Source organism: Medicago sativa, chromosome 8 (assembly GCF_051527215.1).
Source record: "Medicago sativa cultivar Bolivia chromosome 8, Bolivia_mono, whole genome shotgun sequence".
Classification (NCBI taxonomy): Eukaryota; Viridiplantae; Streptophyta; class Magnoliopsida; order Fabales; family Fabaceae; genus Medicago; species Medicago sativa.
The window spans coordinates 72,649,834-72,674,664 of record NC_140756.1 but is presented as its reverse complement, the minus strand read 5'-3'; the positions used below and the strand labels follow the sequence as shown (position 1 = coordinate 72,674,664).

General features: G+C 32.4%; 1 long non-coding RNA gene and 1 pseudogene across 5 annotated transcripts; both read right to left on the bottom strand.

The window, feature by feature from the left end:
• Positions 1–402: 402 nt before the first annotated feature.
• LOC146901256 (AT-hook motif nuclear-localized protein 23 pseudogene) lies at positions 403–2,025 on the bottom strand (annotated as a pseudogene). Its single transcript, XR_015021738.1, has one exon. The product of XR_015021738.1 is annotated as an AT-hook motif nuclear-localized protein 23 pseudogene (transcript).
• Positions 2,026–15,822: 13,797 nt separating this feature from the next.
• Positions 15,823–20,967, bottom strand: LOC146901255 (uncharacterized). Of its 4 annotated transcripts, none has more exons than XR_015021796.1 (6): positions 20,631–20,967; positions 20,382–20,547; positions 17,289–19,751; positions 16,950–17,057; positions 16,093–16,224; positions 15,823–16,012 (listed from the first exon to the last, which is right to left on the bottom strand). It is a non-coding gene; the product is annotated as an uncharacterized LOC146901255 (long non-coding RNA). The 4 variants fall into 4 exon arrangements; XR_015021798.1 differs by having other exon boundaries at positions 15,823–16,224; positions 17,289–17,407; positions 19,359–19,751; XR_015021797.1 differs by having other exon boundaries at positions 15,823–16,224; positions 17,289–19,554; positions 19,649–19,751.
• Positions 20,968–24,831: the final 3,864 nt, after the last annotated feature.

Genomic DNA, 24,831 nt, shown 5'->3' with positions numbered 1-24,831 from the left:
GAAGGTGGCAAAAACTTAACAAGATTTTTGGATTCAATTTTGCAAACCCTTTTATCATTCATCATCTCAATCACATTTCTCTCTATCTCTTTATTGTTATTCGTATTACATACTACATGTACGTCTCTAGCTTTTTTCTTTTCATAACTCTAAACACATGTGTCAATGTGATGAATCCTACATTCATCGGTGTAAATTGAAACATATGAAAAGGCACAGAAATAAAGGTGGTAGCTTAGCTGGTTGATCAGTTTATTTATCATGTTAAGACTTGCAAGTTATTGTTTCATGTCTAACGACAACAATCCTTGAAACATGTAACTATAGTTATATAACAAAAACCCTCAAACATAAGTCTAAAAAAAAGGGTGATGAAATAAATAACCAAGATAAGAGACCTAATTTGATTATATAATATAGTCATGTTTCATATAATAATACTAACAATGAGCAAGGAAAGTAATAAAATCCCAAATATCCAATTTAAAAACCAATGAGACACTAAATCATAAGTACTTTTTTTTGACAAAACTAAATTATAAGTACTAAAAGAAGTACATAACATGATTAAAACCACTGCTAAATCATCATCCATAGATTAACACTGACCTTAAAAATAATCACTTCAAACTCCATTCCAACATCATCATCATCATCCTCAACAAAACATGTTCAAAACAAGACTCACTCATTCATTTTGATTAATTCTAAATCCTCAAAAAGGTTGACGTGAAGCTGAGTTGTTGTTTCCCGCCCAACCATCAACAGGTAACTGATGAACATTCTGCATATTCAATGGCAAATTGAAAAACGGTAAACCAGAAGATGGATCAGGAAATGGATTGTTATTGTTATTGCCGCCACCACCACCACCGGAGCCTTGAGAACCTCCTCCAGCCTCAGCCTGCATCTGAAGCTGCTCCTCTTCCAACGGCAACTTCTCATAAGCAACATTAGTAAAAGAAGCTGCAATCACAATCACTGGCCCGGCTGCGATAAGCTCACCAACCACGCTACCTCCCACCACCTGTCCTTGTCCTCCAGCAAGATAAATCGTTAAGCTAGTTGCTCCGGGAGGAGCTGGTGGTGGCAGAAAAGATCCAGACAAGGACAATATCTCAAATCTTCCATGTAGCGTAACAACACCACCAGCCGCCGCTGGTTGCCGGATACTGACATTTGTCACAGTGCCACTGCCGCTAAGAACACAGATCCCACGTTGACGACGGCGAGCATAGGTGGATACGCATTCAAAAACATCAGAACCACTGGCAACTTCAAGAATATGAGCTCTGAGGGTGTTTGCGCTCTCTCGAGTGATGATCACCGGTGGTTTGGCTTTGTTTTTCGATCCCGGTGGTCTGCCACGTGGACGGCGGCCTACCACGTCTCCTGGTCCGGCTGCTGAACCAAGCTCCAAACCTTGGCTGCGATCATCTTCTTCGTTCGATGAGAACGGTGCACCACCACCAACACTGGCACGATTTGATTCTTGTTCTTCAGAATCGTGCTGGTTTTGGTGATGGTGTTGTTGTTGAAGGTGTAAGTTTTGCCTGTGGATGTTTTGCATAAAGCTTGCACTCCCTAAATCTAACCCAGCCATCAAAGTAATAGAGAGAGAATAGATATATAAATTAAAAAGGTTAATCTATATTATAAGAAAAAAAAAACAGAAAACAAGGAAAATGATTTTTATTACTATAGAGAAATAGTACTATATAGTTAAAATTAAAATATTTTTGATAAATATCATATTGATATTTTTTTATGGGTCTAAGATCACTGTTTGTTGCTTTTGTTTAATTATTTGTGTATAGAAAACCAAATAATAAAAAAAAAAGATGAATAGGAAGAAAGAGAAGATGATCTATGTGGTGGAATAGAAAAACATTTTGGGTAGGAATGAAAAGAGACAGAGGAGCTGCTATGGAGTGAAGAGAAAGAAAAGGGTGTAGAAGAAGGAGAAGGTGATGAAGAGGAATGGGAGAGAGAAATGAGGTTGAAGGAGACAAAAGACTCAAAAACAAGTCATTTGTTTGGGCAACCTAAAGTTTTATAAAATAAGAGGAATTAGTTGGAGAAATCTTTAAGACACTTTCTTACTCAAATGTCTTCCTCACTCACATTCTCAAACCGTGACCACAACGCGTTCTTGTATAGACTCACACAATATTATTTTTAATTTGACTTGAAAACAACTTTTATTAATTAAATATTGTTAATAAATTGAATTTTCTATGGGGATTATTATTTCCTCTCTCCTATTAAATATGTGTATTAATTATTGATGTTAGTATATTTTTATCTTTTTTTGCATTAATTATTTTATGGTCAAAGTTGATTGGAGTATTTTATTCATTTTACAAGTGTATAAAAAGAGGAAAAAATGGTTTTAAAAACTTTTATCAGATATTGATGTATTCACTGTCATCATAAATGAAAAATAGAATATATTGAAGTGAGAGTGATGAAATTAATATTGCATTGAAAAGTAAAATGAATCACTTATTTTAGGATAATTTTTTTGTGTGCAAATGACTCGGTTACTTTAGAACGGAGGGAGTATATTTAAAGTTAAATTTAAACAATATTGATATTGAGTTCCATCCTCTCAATTGTAGAAAAACTTGACAGAATTATATGAATGATTTCACTATTAAAATGCATTAGCACCTCAATTACAATTTTTATAAGTTTTAGAGTCCTATGAAATTTAATGATGAGATCATCACATAACCCTGGAGATTTTTTTCCACAATTGAGAGGGTTCAAATCTCTAATGTTGTTAGTAACACCTTCACTCAAGTTTGAACACAAGGCATCATAGTTGAGTGTGAATTTTTGTTGGTGCTTATTATTCGTTTATAGACAAAAAAAATTAGGAAATATTATATTAGAAATTCTATCTTCAATTTTTTAAAAGTTATATTCGCATGCCTAAAAAAAGTTAGTATATTCATTTTTTTCGTTTATAAAAAAGTTATTTTTTAATATATACATCCTTTGGTCTTAAATATAATAACAAGTCAACATATATTTGGATCAAATTTGAACCAAATATATTTTGACTTTTGTTTCTATTTAATACAGAAGAGAGTGCTCCACACTTTGCCACCAGAGGCGAAACCCCTCATGGGCTAAGGTGGGCCATGGCCCACCCCCAAAAAATAATGCTTATTATATATGAGTATTACTTTTTCCACCCTATGTCTTTCCTCGCGCGCCCTATTTTTTCCAATTTTACCCCTAGTCCGGATTTCGTTTTCCGGAACTTATTGTTAGTATTCTTCAGATAGTTCCGGATTTTAAAATCCGGAATAGTATTTTAGCAGAACTTTTGCAATTTTAAGCTCTACAATTCGTAAAATAAAATGCGAATAAAATAAAAAACATAAATAAAAAGACACAAACATAAAAACAACTCATTTTATTATTATATGAACAGTACATTACAATAATTTTCAAGCTTTTTAAGCTTATTACATAACATCCTAAATCTATTTCTAATCTCCTAAGAGCCTAATTCTAATCTCTTAAGAGCCTAACCACTGCTATGTGATCGGACATAGCAGTAGCTTGGCTATTGGAGGAAAACCGGAGGAGGGGGGAAGAGGAGGGCGGGAAGAAGAAACCAATGCCCCTGAGGGAGGTGGGGGGTGCTCAGACTTACGCCCCGACAGGCGAAGCTAATAACCACACTGACCCACATGACCCTCAGATGAATCGCCCTTCGTTGCAGCGCGGTTCCATCCTCATTGACCGTTCATACAAACCCTGAAAGTTTTCAACGAGGCCCTTATCTATGAAAGGCCAACGATGGAAAACCATGGTTGTAGAAGGAAGAAGAGGAGGAGAGGGATGGTGTGAGAAATGGTGGGCTTTGGAAGGGTATTTATAAGGAGGGGTGGGTGAAAAATGGTTGGGAAACCATTAGTGCAGTCAAAAAACGTGGTAAAACACGTTTTTTTGACTTGACCACCGACAAATGCGTGTGGTGCAGACCACCGGCCATGGCACTGAGGAGTTCCGGAATATACAATCCGGAATGAACCTTTAAATTCCGGAATATATTTTCCGGATTAGTGCGATTATGGTTCTCTTATGGTGAACGAGGGGAACGTTTGAACTTCTTTGTAGGGCTAAGGACATTCCGGAATGTATAATCCGGAATGCTTCAGCATTGGCTTCTTTTGAAAGAGTGCTTGGCTTCTTTTCAAAGAGTGCCATCAATTAGTGGTTGGACGGTTACAACTACTACCACGTTTTCATTGACTGTATTAATGACCTAGGACTTGTTTAAGGTTATAAATAGGCTTCCATCTTCAACAAACACCATCATTCTTCACTTCACCTATTTTCTTCCATTCTCTTCAAATTTTTTAAGTTTTGTAGGAGTGTTTGTGGTGTCATGGTCATTGTTGACCGTTCCTATGAACCCTGCAATTGCATTGCAGCATGTGTGGGGTTCATATAACGGTCAACAGAGACCTTTGACATCAAAGAAAGACACAAAAAAGCGTATAACATCTGGTCCGGATTAAGTTTTCCGGAAAACACTTCACCATTTTTCTTCAATTTTCTTCGTATGTATTTAGTTTTTTACGAGAGTTTGTGGTGTCATGGTCATTGTTGACCGCTCATACGACCCCTGCAATTGCTTTGCAGCTTATGCGGGGGTCGTATAACGGCCAACAGAGACCCTTGACATCAAAGAAAGACACAAAATATGCATATCGAATTGGTCCGGATTGTATAATCCGGAAACACTAACAATATGGTTCGGAATATGTAATCCGGACCAGGGGTATTTTTGGAATTTTTACAGGGCGCGCGAGGAGGCCATAGGGTGGGAAAAGTAATACTCATTATATATATACCATGTTTTGAAATGGGATGATGATTGTGTAGCATGCTGCAGTGGTTGAGAGCCTTTTTGCCAAGTCTTATGTGCTAGGTTGCCAAAGTCATTTTCATTTATTCTTTTATTTTCTTTTGAATAGAAAAAAGCATAATTCATAATTGTTAATGTTAAAATAATCCTTCTTTTTTTAATAAAACATAACTCCTTTATTCAATTTAAATTAATCTTTCCTTCCTTACTCTTATTTTTGGGTACCTCCTTACTCTTATTTTTTGGTACAATTGTCTCTTTACTCTTTCTTTTTTTTTTTTTATACAAAGGGGACTTCAACTCTTTTTTTGTCAAAAAAAATTCTCTTTTAAAACATATAACATATTTTTCATACAAAAGAGGACCTCAACTATCTTTTAAAACACATAACATATAACATAAATGTTAAAATATCCTTAAAAAACATGATATCATAAAAATATTTAATTGTATAAACACTATTTTTTAGGTAAAAAAAATACTATATTCTTTATTAAATTAAAATATATTTCATTATTTGTTAAAAATACTATATTCTTTATTAAGAAAATTAAGCTACATCACTATTTATGGCCCACCCAAGACTTTTTTCCTAGCTCCGCCACTGTTTGCAACATCAAGATCTTTCAATGGAGAGAAAAATAAGAAACCATTTGAACCTTCTAGAAAATACTAGGGTAAATACCTCTTTTAGTCCCTGTAATATTAGCGAATTTCGGTTTTAGTCCCTGTAAAAAAAGATTTAGATTATGTCCCTGTAATTTCAGATTCTTCCATTTTTGGTCCCTCCTTTCATCACGTCAGCAGAATCTGCATAAATTACGTCCCTGTACTTTCATATTCCTCCCACTTTTGGTCTCTGTAATTTCAGATTCCTCCACTTTTGGCCCCTCATTTTTCGTGCCATGTATGCAGATTCTGCTGACGTGGTGAAATGAGGGACCAAAAGTGAAATAATCTGAAATTACAGGGACAAAATCTAAATCTTTTTTTTACAGGGACTAAAACCGAAATTCGCTAATATTACAGGGACGAAAAGATGTATATACCCAAAATACTGTTTGATACATTCATTTGACATGCTTTAGAACGTGCTCCTATAACATTATCTAAATGATTAAAAGTACGTAATAACTTTTATATAGAAATTGTGTGTATTTATTACTCTTACAAATACATTTAACTTGAATTTTCAAGACAATTTATTTTTATGAATTCCTTTAAAGGTTTAAACAATTTCATTACCATTTTATTTATTTTACTCCCTTGCCTAATGTTATCACATTTGTAACAAAAAAGTTGTCAAATAATTGTCATTTTCAATGTAATATTAAAATGACTAATATAATTTTTTCCCAAATTATGACATCTAATCAGTATAATGTGTATTTCACACTAAGTAGTATACGTGCATTGAGATTTGATCTTCAAAATAGACCAAATGATGATTTTATATCTCCCGCTAAGTGTCATCCATATGATTGATGTTGGCTTGTTGAATTCATGCCTTTTCGGATAGGGATGACAATGGGTACCCAATAGATAGAGTACAATAGTACCCTTTCCCATACCCGTGTTTATAAAAAATGCCCGTACCAAAGCCCATACCCTCGTGGGTAACAACTATAGTGCCCTTCCCCAAACCCTATGGGCACACCCGCACTTTAATTATAAAAAGACAATAAAAAACATCACAATTGAAAAAAACTATGATCCATTTTTTTTAAAGCAACTCATAAAATAGTATAAATCGTAGTATTTAGCCAAATAAAAAAACATCCAAAATATTTTTCGAAAATTAAAATAAAAACATTCAAAATACATATAAAAAAGTGCATGCTAATAAAATAAACATCAAATTGATTTAAATCATAAATTTGTAGCTCGTGAGCTTATAAAGATAAGGATGAAACAATTACCGTATTAGTTTTTAGGTCTAGCTTTATGCTTAAATAGCTAAATAAATTAAATAATTGTACACCAAAATTAAATAAAATATTTATTATATTATATAAATATGTATATGCGGGTTGCGGGGCCGGGACCCGCATCCATACTCATCTAAATTTGTGGGTAATTACCCAGACCCAAGCCCATACCCATAAAAACGGGGTTTTACCCTACCCATTGTGGGTATTTTTTGCGGGTGCCTATCGGACCTGGGTCCAATTGCCATCCCTATTTTAGGGGGATCATATCGTTCATATGATTTTGCTTTTTTCCTTCTATTTTGATGATTTGAGAGATGCTTAGGCTCAAACGGTAGTTTTTCTCTTAGTTGACTTTGTGTTCACCCAGACGGTACACTTTTTTCACTTGATTAATTAACTTTGAGTTGAGCTTTGAAATCTTTTGCATTGTGTTCATATATACTCTTATGAAGTATGTGCCTGGATATTACGGATTTCTTGGATCCTATAATAATATTGTGTTCAACCATCTTACTTGATGTTAGCTGCGACGCTTGAATCCTACACACTTGAGCACATGTTAGTAGACAATTTGTTCCTAAACATTTAGAACATTAGATGATGTTCATAAGCTATGCTTGGTTTTTTTTATCAACAAAACTTGATGTATGAGATACTCGAACCAAATTGGTTCTTATTGATTCTTTCCGTTGGATCACAGCCACACCGGTGGTGAAGGAGCGCGTTGTTGTCGTCGTAATGGTTGGTTTGCGTTTTGGTGTTTTTTTTGTTTCGTTTGGTTGGGACGTTGGTGGTGTTCGTGGTGTGTTGTTGGATGGTTGCCGGTGGTTGTTTGGTTTTTGTGGGTCTCGGACTGTTTGATTCATTTTCTCTCTTGGTTGTGGATGGAAGTTATGTTTGCTCGCAACATAGGTTGTGGTGGATCAGTCACGATGGTGGTGATAGATCATATCTGGGTTTGCATATGATTTGTTATGGTTTCGATGGATCTTTGGCTGTGTTGGTTTGTGGTGCTTCATGGCGGTTTTCATGGTGGTGCTGATTTTGGGTCTTTTAAGACGACGCTCGTGGTGGTTTTTGGTGGTAGTGCTCGTGGTGGTTTTTGGTGGTGTCGCTTGGTGGTTGTTATTTTTTTTGGTGAGGGTTAATGTTGGTTTTTGTGGTGATGCTTGTGGTGGTTTTTGGTGGTGGTTAGTGATGGTTATGTTTTTTCCTTGTTGTATGATGGTACATGGGTTTTTTGTTGGCCTTTGCGGTTCTTTGGGAGGTGCGTTTTGGATGAAGGTGGTTGGGAGAGCTAATGGTGGTGTTGGGGGTTTTATTCCCGACTGTTTTTCGACGGTTGTTTTGTAGGTTTTTTCGTTATTCTTCGGGGGTTGTGTGCGAGCAGCAGAATGTAGGTGGTGGAAGTTGTTTTTGTAGCAGTTGTGACGATGTCTGGGGATTTTGGTACAACTTTTGTTTATTGTTTCGTTGATTGTGGTGTTAGCTTTGTTTTTCGTGTTTCTATTTATTGATTTTCGGAGATAGCCCTTTGTTAGGAGGCATTTCCTATAGGTTTTTTGGATTTTTATTTCTTTGATGCACGGGTGTATGGGTTTTTCATTGGAAGCTTCCCATCTATCATTTGTATGTTGCTACTTCAAGACTCTTAGCCTAGCACTCCTTGTGCTGGTTAAAATTCATTGTGATTTTAATAAATTCCATTTTAGCTTTTTCAAAAAAAAAAATTGGTTCTTATAGATGAAACATCAATAATCCTCGGTAGGCCATTCCTAGCTACTAAGGGCGCCATAATAGATGTCAAGAATAGGCACATCGCCTATAGCTTTGGAGGTAAAATGGTTGAATTTGAACAAGACTACAAAGGAACAATGTACTGATCCTCTAACCAACCCATATGGTAAAAATTGCATCAACTATGCAAGAAAAGACACCATAAAAACTACAATTAGGGAAGGAATTGAAAATGTACCTAGTATCAAAGCAAAGGAGATATCCTTTCCCCAATGTGCACCTTAAAACTCTAAGGGAAAAAAGGTCAAGATTAAAACCTTAAACAAGCACTTTGTGAGATGAAACCCATGCTTTTATTTGCTAAAAAACTAGTTTATAGGATTTTGAAGTCAAATTGAAGATATAATCCACAAGAAAAAGTGAAAAAAGGAAGCCAAAACTCCAAAACAAATCAACACCCATAAAAATATTGGGAGTATTACGGCCAATCGTAAATGGCCACCACGACCATAACACTCTCAGACTTCTCGAAACTTCAAGATTTTCACCCATACAAAATTCATAGGGTGTTGTTGATGATAATCAATAATATAATGTTAGCATCAATTAGGAGCTATTTTGGATCTTTTTAGCAAATTATCAACTGTTTTAGTCGATTTCATGTATATTATTCAATGGATGAGCATGGCAGAGTCATTCGAACCACAAGGCCTTGAACCAAGTCAAATTACCCAAACCATAAACTATGTAGTCGTGCTATGCTTTTAACAATATTAATCAAGTGATTTCTTTGGGTATAGTCACCACAAACGTATCGGTGAGGAGATATGGGACAAGTGATGAAGTATCGATGAAGGATCATCTACTGCCTCATGCGCGATGCGTGTTAGGAGTTGAAAATTGCGTAGTCATGAAGAAAGATCAAGTGTGAAGCTACTGGATGATGTTCGATGCATGCATTGATCTGCACATCGCACACCTTGGAAAGAATTTGAAGGTGTTCAATCACTGCCTCATGTGTTGTGCGCATCGCATACAAACTATTCTGTAAATATTGGAAAATACTTGCCTATAAATAGAGAGGTTTTGCCTCATTTGAAAATCACCATATGACGAGGAGAAACATGTGAAATCGCGATGTAGGAATGTTACCAACGATCAAAGTCATCTTGAAGGCGAGTAGTCGACCCACAATGATCCTAATTCACGTATTATTTTACATATTCTTTGGTTTATGTTTAGATCACATAAGTAGCGAAGTTTTCAGGTTAGGTCATGTTTATGACCCTTTTTGCAACTGTTTGAACCATGCAATCTATAGAGTGTCCACTAAATACAATTCCTATGTTTCGTTTTATTCGATTGTGACTTATTTTTAATGTTTTTTATGTGTTTGTCGATGTGGAACAATACAACACACATATGTCAAGGTTGGTAAATTGAATAATTTACTCTCTAAAAGGTATACTAAAAAGGGTAAAATATGTTTTTCATCCCTGCAATTATAGACCATTTGATTTTTCATCCCAGAGCTTACTAATCCTCCCATTTTGCCCTTGTAAAAATTAATCATTTGAAAATTCATCCCTCGTCAGATTTAATCACTGCCATGTCACTGATTTGATGACGTGGCACTGCTAATTGAATCATATGCACGCGAAATGACCAAAATGCCCTGACTCATTTTGAAAATTGTTTTTAAAATTAAAAAATATGAAAATAAATTTAAAAAACAATTTAAAAATTCTGAAAATAAATTTTAAATATTAAAATATTTTTCTGAATTTATTTTTTTTGTATAATTTTCAAAATAAAATTAATTTTTTTGAATATTATATATTCTGAAATTTCTGAAAAAAATGATTTTTTTTAAAAAATTAGAATTTTCATAAAAGAACAAGAAATTAGATTTTTTTAAAAATTATAATTTATTTTCGAAAATTATTAAATTATAACTTTTGAAAATATAATTGTCATTGTTTTCGAAAAAAAATTTAATATATAATTTTCAAATTAAAAAATCTATTTTTCGAAAATTAAATTTTCACATTTTTTTTCAAATTTTTTAATTCTAACAGGTTTTTTGTCAAAAAATTAAGTTTTCAAAAATTATTATTTTCAGATTTTTTTCGGAAATTTTTTATGATTTTTTATATAATTTTTAATTTTTTTATGATTTTTAATATACCAGGGGTATTTTTGTCAATTCCCATGCCATTTTGCTAATTTGATGATGTGGCAGTGATTAAATCTGACGAGGGACGAATTTTCAAATGATTAATTTTTACAGGGGCAAAATGGGAGGATTAGTAAGCTCAGGGATGAAAATCAAATGACCTATAATTGCAGGGATGAAAAACATATTTTATCCTATTAAAAATGCTCATAGTTTACCAAAACTAAAATAAATAACAAGGTGGGTTAAACTACTAAAGTGTTGGGATAAATTTAATTATTAAAGGGGAAAAGTTGAAGCTTAAAAGTAATGTTTCCAAATTAGTTTGGTAAAATAACGTCATAGTTTACCAAAACTAAAATAAATAGCAACGTTATATAAACTTAACATCATCCATCCATCCATATAGGAAAGAAAGACAAGAAAAACAAACAAATTTACATCATTGTTGGGAGATCGTTTTATAGATTGCAGTCTTTTTATTTACTTAATTTAATGGATTTTGCAAAGAGCAATGTTATATCTTTAGAAAAATAACATCAAGAATTCTTCAAGAATAAAGAATAGCCAATCACAATGCACTATTCGCCACAATTCAAGAAGGTGTTGCTGAAAAATAGGAAGTGAACAAATAAATCATCCAATTAAAATTTGCCAACTGTGTCTTGAAAAATTCTTGAAGCTATTTTTCTTGAGAAGTAACATTTTACCTGGGAAGAACATAAATATTTCCAAATACCTAGCAGAGCCAATAAGTGTAACAACTAGAATTTTTTTAACCCAAAGATTTTTCTTCATCTCCTCAACCCAAGTTCCTTCAATCTCATCGCTTATTTTTTGCCCCACAAGTTCTTTCTTTTCCTCTATGATCCCACTTAACTTCATTGAATATCAAGGTAATTGGAGGGTGGGATATTATGATGTATGAAAATAAGGTTGTTTGGATTTCGCAAACAACAAATGTTTATTTTTTAGGGACAAATAATGTTTTGTTTTTAAGAATTGAAGCTTCAAAAATATTTTAATTTTATTATGCATAGAGAACTACTAATATATATTAAATGAACTAAAACAAAATAAACTTAACTATTCCTTTAAAAATTGTACAAGAAGCAAAAAACGAAAAGAGGTCAAAAAGTTTGTTTCGTTGTCGGAGGGAAGGAATACAATAAAATAAAATGATTATATTATACATGCAGGTTCTAGCTATATTGTACTCTACATTTTTATTTTATAGATTACTACAAAGTAAAACTGGACTGGACATGTCAAGAATGAACTTCATCTGTTAAAAAAGAGAGAATGAACTTATCATTAAAATATATTTTATCCACTTCCTATAGTTATATATAAATTACACAACCTTTTCAAATGGAGGACTGAATATTATTTTAAAAGAAAAGATCAACTATCAAAAGCAGATAATCATCTCCCTTTACCCTCTTGTTTTAAATGAACTAATTTATATTACAAAAACATTGTCAATCAGTTACAATGATATAAAACTGGACTTAATATTAAAAAAAAAATACAATGATACTATTTACATGATTATTTTGTTATCTCACTAGATTCATCGAGGTGAATCAATTAATAAATGAATTGACATTTATATTTTATTTATATATGTGTATGTTCAGTTTTTTATATGAGGAAGAGAGAGATTGGGGATGGAAGAGATGCAAATGCGCGTGTAATGGATCTAAATATTGTGAATGTGTGGGTGGGGTTAGACGTTGGAATATAAACGATGTATACAATGTAATACTGGTGGTAGGGTTTGAAACTTTGGACATCTCTTTCTGATCTTGTGGGTTGATTGATTATATACTAACTATGGTTTATGTAAGTTGATTAAGTTAAGGTTAGAGCTAATTTTTATCATCATAATATAATAGTATATAGCTGGAAGCTTGAAATGTGAGGAGCTGCTACCTTTAGACTAATATGAATATGATATGATTATTTAATTGTAACAATTATAAACGTAGTCACATTCGATAAACGAGGGAGGGAGGGATGGCCTAATGGCTAATGGGCAAGTGGGAGATGGTGCTGCGGCGGGTGGATCCCACTCTTTGTCTTCTTCCTCTCCCACCATCCATGGAAGGACCCTTATTCCTTCATATTTTATAGAGAAATGATATTTTGACAACCACTTGTTGACAACTTTTGAACAACTTTCTCTCTCATACTCACATGATGTTGTTATTCTCTCTCTTCCTTTTTCTCTCTCCATTGTTTTTGACCAATAAGAAGTGAGAAAAACAAGGTTGTCAACAAAGTTGTCATCAAATAGATGTCAAAATATCATTACTATATTTTATATAGTCAATTCTAACGTGGAGAAGTAACGAGTCTTACGTGAGTTAATTTTCATTATTGGATTAACAGAATTTGACCATTTAATTAAATGTTATATGAAGTGATTTGTTGATCAAATGGTAAAAAAATATTTGTACATGTTGTAAGACCATTTTAAGGTATTCATATATACACGTTAATTACTAGTTTTTTATATCAAACATAACTCAATCAACATGTAAGGCAATGAGTGACACTTTTAAAACTCATTTAAGTTCTTATGTTTTTTTTATGTTAATTAAAAATTAACCCACTTGAGTTAGTCCAGTGGTATTGACTTGCGATTTGAGGGTGTGTTCCTTAAGGTTGCAATTTCAATTCTCTCGAGTGCTAATTAATCTAAGCTTTAATTAATAACCCTCATCACCAACAGGGGTGTTTTTAAATTAGGAGGATGTTTTTAATTACTATGTAAATATGTTATTCTTAGTTTTTTCGAAATCCATTCGATTTTTCAAATTTTAGGTTTTAAGTGCATCTCCAATTGCTATTTTTTTAATGAACTCATTTTGAGTTTCATAGAGTACCACCAATAGGTAGTCTGAAAATGTCACCTCATATTTATGCTACTTATAGATATTTTACTTCCAATTTAAAAAAAAAAATGCAATTCTTAAACAACTCACATTTATTTTTCATTTCTACTTAATGTTATCTCTAATTAAAATATTATTTGATAAATTTCTATAATGCATTTTATGTAAAATACTTCAACAAAATTTCTATACTACTCATTTTGTTACATCAAGTTCCTCCAATAGATTGAAAAACTAAGATCCAGTTCATCAACTTATGAACCCTCTATGACATTTTCATTGAAGATGCCCTAATCAGCTTTGGTTTGATCTCCTTAGCCGTTTCTTTATTTTCAATATTTTTGAAGTGTGCTACAAGTTATAATCGACATTATGATGTGTTATATATAAATGAACTTTATGACACCAAAAAGTATATAAATCAGCTATATATAACTACGAAACTTATCATGCATATGATCCTTACAAATCTTCCATCCCTGTTCGTGGTTATAAATGATTGTTATGTATTTGATCGATCCTAATCATTTTAGATCTTGGGCCGGAATTAAATCCTTCTGTTGCTGTATAGCTTAGCTTGGGTCTTGTAGCAATGGCATGTGTTGTGCACCATGATTTAAAAACAAGAAAAATATGATTCTCTATCAAAAAAAAGAAAAATATGATTCAAAGTCATACAAAAATCAGAATATTTTATGAGAGCAGGTGGGTCTGCTTCTTCAACTCTTAATTATGGAAGATTAAAGTATTTATGGATAACTTAATAAAATAAACATACTCTGTCGAAAATAATATATATTTTATATGTAACCCCTTCTATATGTTTTCTCTTTGTTTCTTCTTTCTTTAATAAAATATATAAATGGTTGTCTTTAATTATTCCTTGCTTGTTTAGAGGGGCTTAAGGTTCCTAGCTTGTTTAGAGGCATTGTTTTACAATTTTCTGAGGTTACAATTTCCTAAACCAAAGCCAATACTAAATAAAATTCTCATAAAACAATCTAGTACTACAATAAATAATTAAATAAACAATGGCGTTGGATGTCACATACCAATTTTCATCGTAACAATTAAAAGGTTCTTTGGGCATCAAGAAACCACATATAATTCCCTTCATAAGAAGAAAAAGGTTCTTTAGACATCAAGAAGCCAAAAACTCCCTTTTTATATTAGTATAACAATCAAATATTATTTTCATTCTATGTTTTTTTTTTATAGATAAAAATTGAAGCACATAAATGGAAGATTTATGTTCGAATCTAGATAACCACGAAAAAATTTCAACCTAACAATCTCGACATTGTTAATTGAATTAAGTATGACCGATATCCTATGTTCATTTTATTAAAGGGCAACTCACGCATATGTGATGTTTGGATAAACAACTTAACCTTCAACTTATAGAATAAGCACATATTGTAATAGTACTTATGAATACATTATTTCTAAAGTAAGAGATAAAATAAAGTTAAATTATTCTCGTATATAAGCTATAAACTACTTCCTCCGTATTTTATAATAAGCCGTTTTGACATTTTCACACATACTAAGAAACGTAGTTAATTTTATATTGTAGAGAGAAATTATGAATGATTTTACAAGATTGTCCATTATAATGATATGTGAAAAAGACAATAAAAAATGGAAAGAAGAGAGAGTAAAAAATGATTAAGAGTATGATGAAATATATTATTAATGATATATTGATATTGTAAAACGACTTGTAATAAAACCAAAATATTTTTTAAGGTGACTTATTATAATAAACACTACAAGAAAAACTGCATTTTGCGACCTTTAAAATGGCAGATTGCGACTGTTAGAAGGGTCGCAGATGTACAATTACGACCCTTCCCCAACAGTCACGGATGTTGGGGTCGCAAGTGTCTTTTGCGACCCTTCATAGAACAGCCGCACCAACTGCCGCAAAAGGCACTGCGACAGTTGCTAAGGGTCGCAAATGAGGAGATTCAAATGGATTTCAAGGGACTTGCGACAGTTGGGGAAGGGTCGCAGATGCATACAATTTATTTATTAAAAAAATATTGCGACAGTTTGCAAGGGTCGCAGATGTTGAGTTAATTTAAAAAAAAAATCAGTTTTTTCCTGAATTTTTAATAGAACTATTTACCAATAAAAAATATATAAAACTAAAATAATTCATAATAAAAAATATGAACAAATTCATAAACTAAAATATGAATTTTACATTCATATAAAATACCAACAAGTGATACAATAAGGTTTCTTGAGTTCCTAACATGAAAATTTAATCAATTATGTAGATGATATTTGGCGAGGAAGTTGTTTTGATCAACTAGAGATGAATAGACTTCAAAGAATGCTATGCTCTGTTTGGTGATTCTAAGTCTTCCACCTAAAAATAAGTCAAAGATTATATAAGACACATCAATTAACAAAAATAAGCAATAATGTCACGCAAGTCATGATTCTAACTTATCGCTCAAACATCATAAAACTCTTAAAACAGAAGCATCTCATAAAACTGAAGAGCATCTGCCTACTCATCCTTTGTACCATCTCCAATTAAAAGAAAAATCAATATGAACCTAACACTGAAGAGCAGACCTGCCAAATTTGCAATGATAATTCAGGGTGTTAGAAAAACACAAACTTCTTTGAGAAAACAGGTTAACATAAATGTAAACATCACAATACTCATCTTCTTATGATCAAACACACACACATGTGAACCTAGTTAATCTCAAAAGGGCTTACATAGTTACACACAAACACATTCACATCACAGTTACACACTTGTGCAAAACATTTATAAATCTTCATAAAAATAATATTCATCTCCAAAAGAGCTTACATAATTACTTTATGCTAACTTCACTCATCAAATATCCGACAACTTGTTCCTTCAAAAAACAATATCCAACAACTTCCTTCTATAATATTGACTTTTAATAATCAGAGTTCAGGTTTGATGAAGCATCAAGACATTGCAAGTCATCACAATTAGCATAACAAGCCAAATAATCAATTATAATGAAATCCCCAATATCTAATAGCAGCTTTTATAACCCTTCACTCTAAAATAGACCCCTTTTTTTTACTGAACAATCATAAGTCAAATTGTTGGCTTGTTAATAAAAAAAATTCAAAATATTCATCCACATGCGGGTAGCAGGGGCCTACTACTCATTCACTTTCACACTCCTACTTCGAATTGCCTATATAGTTCCAGCCCTAACAAGTTTAAATTTAAATCTAACTACAGTCAAATCCCAAATAAAATATAAATTCTATACTGTAAGACAAAAGGAAATCATCAAACAAGGGTGTACCTCCATTTCTGCATCGTCTTTCAATAGCTTTGTGGGAACCTCACGTTGGAAAGAGATTCAACCTTTACTCAAGTAGAGATTTGAGATGGTGTTTTCCATTCCCAAGTCCTATGGAACGCAATTCAGCAAAAAGAAAATCAATTCAATAGCATATGTAATCAAATTTGAAGATACAATTGAATCCAATAGACACAATTCACTAAAAAATCAATGCAGTAACATATGTGATCAGATCTGATTTGCATATTACATATCTGACCAAAACAGATATAATGCAAATAGTGACTTCTAAGTGAAGTGTGCGTGAGGATATCTGTGAGTATTAAAACTTAAGCTTACATTTTTTTGACAATTCTTTGGCGTGATTCAGGCGGAAATTGACCTCTCCAATCACTATTATCCATATTCAGTTCAGCAGCTTGATTATTGGTACCATTGAATGTAAAAAATCAAATTAACTGAAAACATGAAAAAAGAAAATCCAAATCAAAGTAGAAGCCAAACTCGCCAATACAACAAATGTTTCAATTACTAACAAAATAAACTATGCCAGAATACCTTTCAAAACTCGCCTACGAAAACTAGCAGTTGTACATTACCAAATCCTAGACAATCGATGCCGCACAACAAGTACATATAAAATCCTAGACTATCCTAGATTCCTAGCCAATAACTCACAATTATAACTCCCAATGCTAAAATGGCACTCTGTAACAAGATTAACTATACAAGTTACTGCTATTTTTTACACCAATGAACTCTTAAGCTACATATACAAGTTAAGTAGACGGGATGAAGTGCGAACGACAGCAAAACTCGACGGCGAAACCCGATTGCACAAAACTGAGAACACAACACAAATCAAGAAATTAACAAAAAAAGAAGGGCTACAAACATGATTAAAACAACAACGTGCTCCTTCTCCTATGCATTTCCAAAGGATGGTTACAAACAAGAGATAAAAGAAATCATGTAAAATGTCTGTAATAGGATTCAGGGCCTTCATATTTAATAGTGTATTATAACAAAGAACATATCATAAAAAATGAGTAATATTAAGATCACACTAACCATTCAGTTTCAAAATGCTCAAAAAAAATTTTTTTTTTTAAATAGTGTGAAAAATGCCAGAACCTATGGGCATAAGAGGGTGACTCTACTACCACATGATGTGACACAATATAACATACACACAAAATCAAATTCCACAAACTAACATAACAAGAACCATTCTGCATAAACAGAAGCTGCTAACTGAAAAACAGATAAGTTTATTGTAACAGACCGGCAAAAAAAAAAGGAGAAAAGTAACAGTCTAGCGGCATGTGCGCATACACGCACACACTTTAACAGCAATATAATTATCATCAATTAATTCATTCACTATACAATAAAGAGGCAACATATCAATAGTTGTTGAGTGTTGTCTTAAACACAACTGCATTCGTTATTAAGATTGATGAATCTTAATGGTTTAAGCAAAATCAAATTAACAAGAAATAATCAGCAATATAGTTATCATCAATTAATTCATTCACTATACAATAAAGAGACCACATATCAATAGTTGTTGAGTATTGTATTCAACACAGCTGCATGCTCTTAAATACAAGACCGACATAGCTTAAACAAATAAATACATAAAACAAAAAGTTATAGGCATATTCTATATTATACCCCCACGTAATAAGAAACAAAAATTCCATCCAAGTTGTTCATAAACTAGATAGACTCATAGAATTCTTTATAGTAGTGTGCATAACTCAGGTCTATGCATTTCACTCAATTCATTTCATGTATCAAACTAAATTTACAAATACTTACAAAACTATTTTTCAAGGCATGTAGCAGTTCCTGTCTATCAGCATAAAGTATATTCATAGAATTTTAGTTTTAAAGTTCATGTTGTTCAATCATAACAGGCAGGAAGACACAACTTTACATGGCAATTGTTTGCAAAATCATAGTTAGAAATTGTGATAATCATGTTTCTTTTCATTGTCAATAATGATAATAACAATAACTCCTAATACCATAAACACTTAGGCACATCTTAATGCATAACAATTAAAAAGAGAACAAATTTATTGTACGCATCAAATTTAAAATCTATACAAATGCACATGTGTATAAATGTTTAAGGATATATGGATTTCAATTAAATTGTCACAAGTTAATTAAACATCAATGTTGTTTTTTTCTTTCCAAGTAGCATTGATCATAAGGGATACTTATCTCGCTTTTCAAAACAATATTCTTGTGTAGTGTATTATACTATCACACATCATTATGATCTTAAACCATTAATCAAACTTGATTGTCTTATACCTTACACATTAATATAAAGATCTTCTTATGTAAATAAAAAATTAGCTTCATAAGAGATATTCAAGCAAGCTGAAGACATACCTCATCTCCTTGCTCAACTAAGTAAAGGCTGCTTGCCTTTCCATGGCCACTAAATAGTATAGTAAATCTTTATCACAGTATACAAACTTCACACCATAAAGAAATAGTTATGTAATGCATTATCTTCCAAATTAATATACTCCTATGCAAGAGAACTCATTAAGTTCAGCCTTCAATATCATTCCACCATGTGATCCTGTAAACCTCTTTGGATGTGAATTCGCATCTAATTATGATGCAAATCCACTTAGACAATGTTAAAAGTTGAATTGTTACAAGAATGCACTAACCTTCATTAGTGGGCTTGCTTCTTATGATTCTGAAGCGTGAGCAGAAAAATCCAGCAAATGAAAGAGCAACAAATCCACTAAAATTGGCATTAGTGGTTTATACCTAGAAAATCAACATAAAGACCATTTTTAAAATATAGTCTTCGCAAAAACAAAATAAATAAATAACTTTCAGTATCAGTATCAGATCAGTTTCCATTCTTTTTAAATATCATTTCCCATTCAAAAAGAATAAGGATTTGGTAATTTACACATGATATTCATATTCTTCGTTTGTTGCATGATCATCATGTGAGTCAGAATGAGAGCAGTTGTTTATAGATTTAAATCTCTTCTGCCTCATAACTCTATCCATTATCATATTTCAAACACTGCAGGCATATAGTATATAGCTGAAATGTCATCATCATAATTCATAAGGTTCACTCACACATGAAATTCATTCAATTGCAGTTAGGAACCAATCGGATATTTCAAATTCATTTCAGATCTAAGTATCAGTCACATTAAATTCAGAGGAAGAGTACGGTGGATTTCAAATTATCAGTTAGAAAACAACATATGAGAGACAGAACAGTTTCAAAGAGGGCTAAAGCAGAAGTATCACCAGCAGAACAGTTGGATTTGAATTTGGAACAACCAAAAAGTAAAATAAAACAAAAATACATTTTTTTCAATAGAAAAGAACCCATAATAATAAAGATAGAATTTTGATTGAGAAATCTCTCAATACCTTGGCACAGTACGGTGGATCTAGAAGAAGAAATGTTTCGAAAATCCAAAGGCAACTGAAGCACAAGCAATCAATCCTACTCGCTGCAGTTTCCATTCTTTTTAAATATCTTTAAGCAGTGATGGAGATCGAGGGTTTCTCCTTGAGTACCTGAATTCACCTTAAGCTGCAATCGGTTCACGTATTTGTGAATATAAATTCAGCTATCGTACATATTAATGAACAAATTAATGTTAGTTTCAGAAATACCAGATCTAGGGTTTGAGAGGATTCGACCGTGGGTTCACGGCGGATGAACAGAAAGGGTTTGCGTTGAAACATAGGCGCTTCTGTGATTAGTGATGCAGATCGACGGTTTCAACGGCGGATGGGTTCGACGGAAGGACCACTGCATGGCGGAACAAAAGAAAAGGTTTGAGGGTCCGATGCGGTACGATGGGTTCCAGTGAAGGAAGGGTTTGGGGTCTCTAGGTTTGAAGAATAAAAGGAATGGTTCTTGATTTGTTCAAGAAGAAAGGGTTGGATGCAGGGAAGAAAGGGTTCGTGAAGAAGAAAAGGGTTCTTCTCTGGGTTTGTAAAGCAGTACAAAAAAAGAATTAATTGAAAAAGGGGGAGTGAATAAATTGGGAAAGAGTGTGAATGTGGTATAACTCAAAACCTGCGGCTGTTTGGTAAGGGTCGCAATATTTCTCAAACCTGCGGCAGTTGGGCTTAAGGGTCGCAGAAACTGTCGCAAATGTACACTTTGAGGCAGTTTTAAGGTAAGGGTCGCAGATGAAGTGTCGCAAATTGAAGATTTTCTTGTAGTGAAAATACGGATAGAGTATTTTTCATAAGCTGTCTTGAAGAGCTTACAGAAATAAGATGCAAACAACTTATAAACATATGACAAGTTGTTTATCATAAACTTTCCTTACCAATCTTATCACAAGTACGTACGTCAATAGATAAACTCAAAATAAGTCAAATCAAACAAATTCGTGATGGTTCAATCGATTATGCATCCATTTGATGATTATTTCTTTTTTTTTTTAAAAAAAAAAAATCAGATTGAGTACATGCATTATAATTACAAAGTTCAATACCAAATGAATTATCCTCTAAAAACACATCAAATGAGTTATACGGAGGTGTTTACAATTTATTCCATGCTACTAATAATTTTCCATACCCTAACAAATTAATTACTTTACTAATTATAAAAAAGATATAAACAAATAAATTTTTACATATAAAAAAGAGTCAAACATTTAAAAGTTTAAGCATAATTAAACAAATTTTTACTTAATAGAAACTAAAACTACATGTTGAAAATTTTTATACGAACTAATACATGTAACTTTTGTTATGAGGATTAAATTTTTTTTTACTAAATTTATAGAAACCAAAAAATTATTTAACAAAAAATAACACTTTAATTTTCTTCGAGAGATCCTTTTATTTTGAAGAGGTATGTTATTTTTTTTTTAAATGGCAAAATATATTATATATATATAAGGGGAATAAATCCCAAGTATTACACCAACATGAGAAAATAAAACACCAAAAAAAACCCCAAAGAAAACCACCAGCAACCCTCAAACTGCCGTAACCCCTAACAAAAGCTCCTCAAAAACCACACCACCAAAAGTGGACAATCAAGCACCCGATAATGATTTTGCTTCAATACGCTCAACTTCGACCACCACTCAAGTTCCGGCCAATCGAAGGAGACATCACAATAATGACCTAAGTAACAAGACTTGCTCCCGACCTCGAATCAAAAGCGATCGGCCCACAAGACTCCCAACACAAGTCAAAGAGGCAACCCTCAACTCACGAACCACCAGAGCAGACACCTAAATAGACGGAATAGTAGCGCGAAGTGAACCAACTCGAACACAAACTCAAAACAAGCCACCAAATCACCCTGCATCACCACCACCCGAGAAGAGATATGTAATTTGAACAACCTTTTGATAGACAACTTATTTGACAACCATAAATTTACACAGAAAAAGTAGGTTTTAGTACAAAAATCAAAGCCATAGAGAGATAAAATGAAAACATATGTGAGTAGAAGAGATAAAATTGTCAAAATAATTGTACAAATATCATTTCTCTATTTTGAAATAGTCATTGAAAAGAAACTTTTGACTTGTTAAAGAAATAACTTGCTTTAAATATTAGTGGAGCACTGACGAGGTGATGATATGGTAATTTACTTATTAAAGTGTAATCAATATATGCTTTAACTAAACTTTTATAATGTTGGATATGACATATACTTGGTCTATCAATTAAATGGATGATTTGAATAAATGAATAAAGGGTTAATTAAGTTTTTAGCTCCTGTAAATATTCACAGTTTTGTTTTTAGTCCCTATAAAATAAAATCACATTTTTTAGTCCTTGTGACATTTTCCTTAAGCATTTTAGGGACCAAAACTATTGATGGAAATTTTTTACAGGGAATAAAAGGGCTGATGGAAAAATTTATAGGGACTAAAAATGCTGATGGAAAATTTTATAGAGACTAAAAAGTATGATTTTATTTTGTAAGGACTAAAAACAAAACTGTGAGTATTTACAGGGATTAAAAACTTAATTAACCCATAAATAAATAAATTATGATACTAGTATTCAATGCACTTGGTGAAAACTTTAGTAGGTTGAATAATATCACATCACATAAAACAAAAGATCTATAGCAGGTGAAATGGGAGAGTGTACGGATGGATGGTATGTGGCATTTGGAGGTGCAGTGCAGTTTAATTATTTGGCAGTGTTAGATAACACTTATGGTTGAATACATTGAACGTGAAGGACATGCATAGAGTTTCATTTGTTATCAAAACTTCCATTTTTTGTTTTTCTGTTTCAAGTGTTAACTATTACTCCATCCGTTTCGGAATATCTGACTCATTTACTAAAAAAAAGTGTCCCAAAATAACTGAGTCGTTTCAATTTTCAATACAACTTTCATCATTCCCAATACAATATAACTCTAATTAATATTACTTTCATCATTCTCAATTCAATATATTCCATTTTCCCCTTTATTTATACATTTTTCTTAATCTGTGTGAAAAACCAAACTGGCTCAGATATTCCGGGACGGAGGGAGTACAAAGGATTCAATGAATATATATAGTTGAATCAGTTACAACTTCCTAACTGACTCAAGAAACTCACACTGTATAATGTTTACTAGTACAATTATGTAATCCCTTTTGCCTATGCTCTAATATATCCCCTACAAACCAGAAACCATTTATAGTTTGTGTATTATTGAAGCAAAATTGCAAGGAGAAAGAGGCTCAGTGAGTGGATCTGCTGGTTGATCCGTTGCAAGAACATGATGCAATTTTAAATAGGAACTTGACATCAGACGTATAATTTCCAGCATATTTTATTTAGTTTTCAATTTGATATTAGTTTTTTTTTCTCTCTGATTCGAACACAATGAAATTGACCGTATTTCATACGTTGTTGAATATATATATATATATATATATATATATATATATATATATATATATATATATATATATATATATATATATATATATAAAGTTTTGTGGAGTAATGCCATAAAGTCATCCCTAACTCTATAGCACAACGGCAAAGGCTACGGTAGGCAACCTCCTTAGGTCTCCTACCGTAGGAGACTTGTTGTTGTTTTTTTTTTTTTTTGCAAATTGGATGTGAACCATTAGATATAGGAGGAAGCTTTTGAATGGATGAGATTTTAGGTCATGTGATTTACTGGGATTCTATTTCTTAAACATATACAATGATTTTAAAAAATTTAATTGATTTTGTAATCACATTTAACAAAGGGTATTTTTGGCATTGTTGAAGAAATTATGTGACGCATCAAGCTCAAACGTGCCTCTTCTTAATTCTCTCTAGGTGCACACTCATCCAGTGCAATTGCATGAAATTGTTCAAGAACAATTATTAGTCTTTACCGACACCAACGATCTTGAAAATTTTCACCAAATAAAAACCTATAAAATAAATTTTCTGTAATTAACAATGTATAATAATAAAAAATTCAGATGCATTAACCAAAATATTCAATAAATATATTTCGTTGCAGCCAAAAAAATGATTAACCAAAATACTGAATAAATATATTTCGTTGCAGCCAAAAAAATGATTAGTATAGAAATGGCAAAAAAAATAGATAATGTTAAAATTTATTTTGGCAATTGATACCGAATCTGGTATTAATATTAACAATTTGATAAATAGTTTGACCAAACTGTACAAAAAAAAAGTATCTAATTTTTATATATAATTTGTATGATGTGATTTATATCAGAAGATACTCCTTCCGTTCCTTTCTAAGTGTCAGATAGTATTTGTATTATGTGATTTATATCAGAAGATATGATGTAAATATTGTAGGAGTGTTTTAACGTCAAAATCATCGTCGATTGTTGTAAAAATATTTAGTTATTAT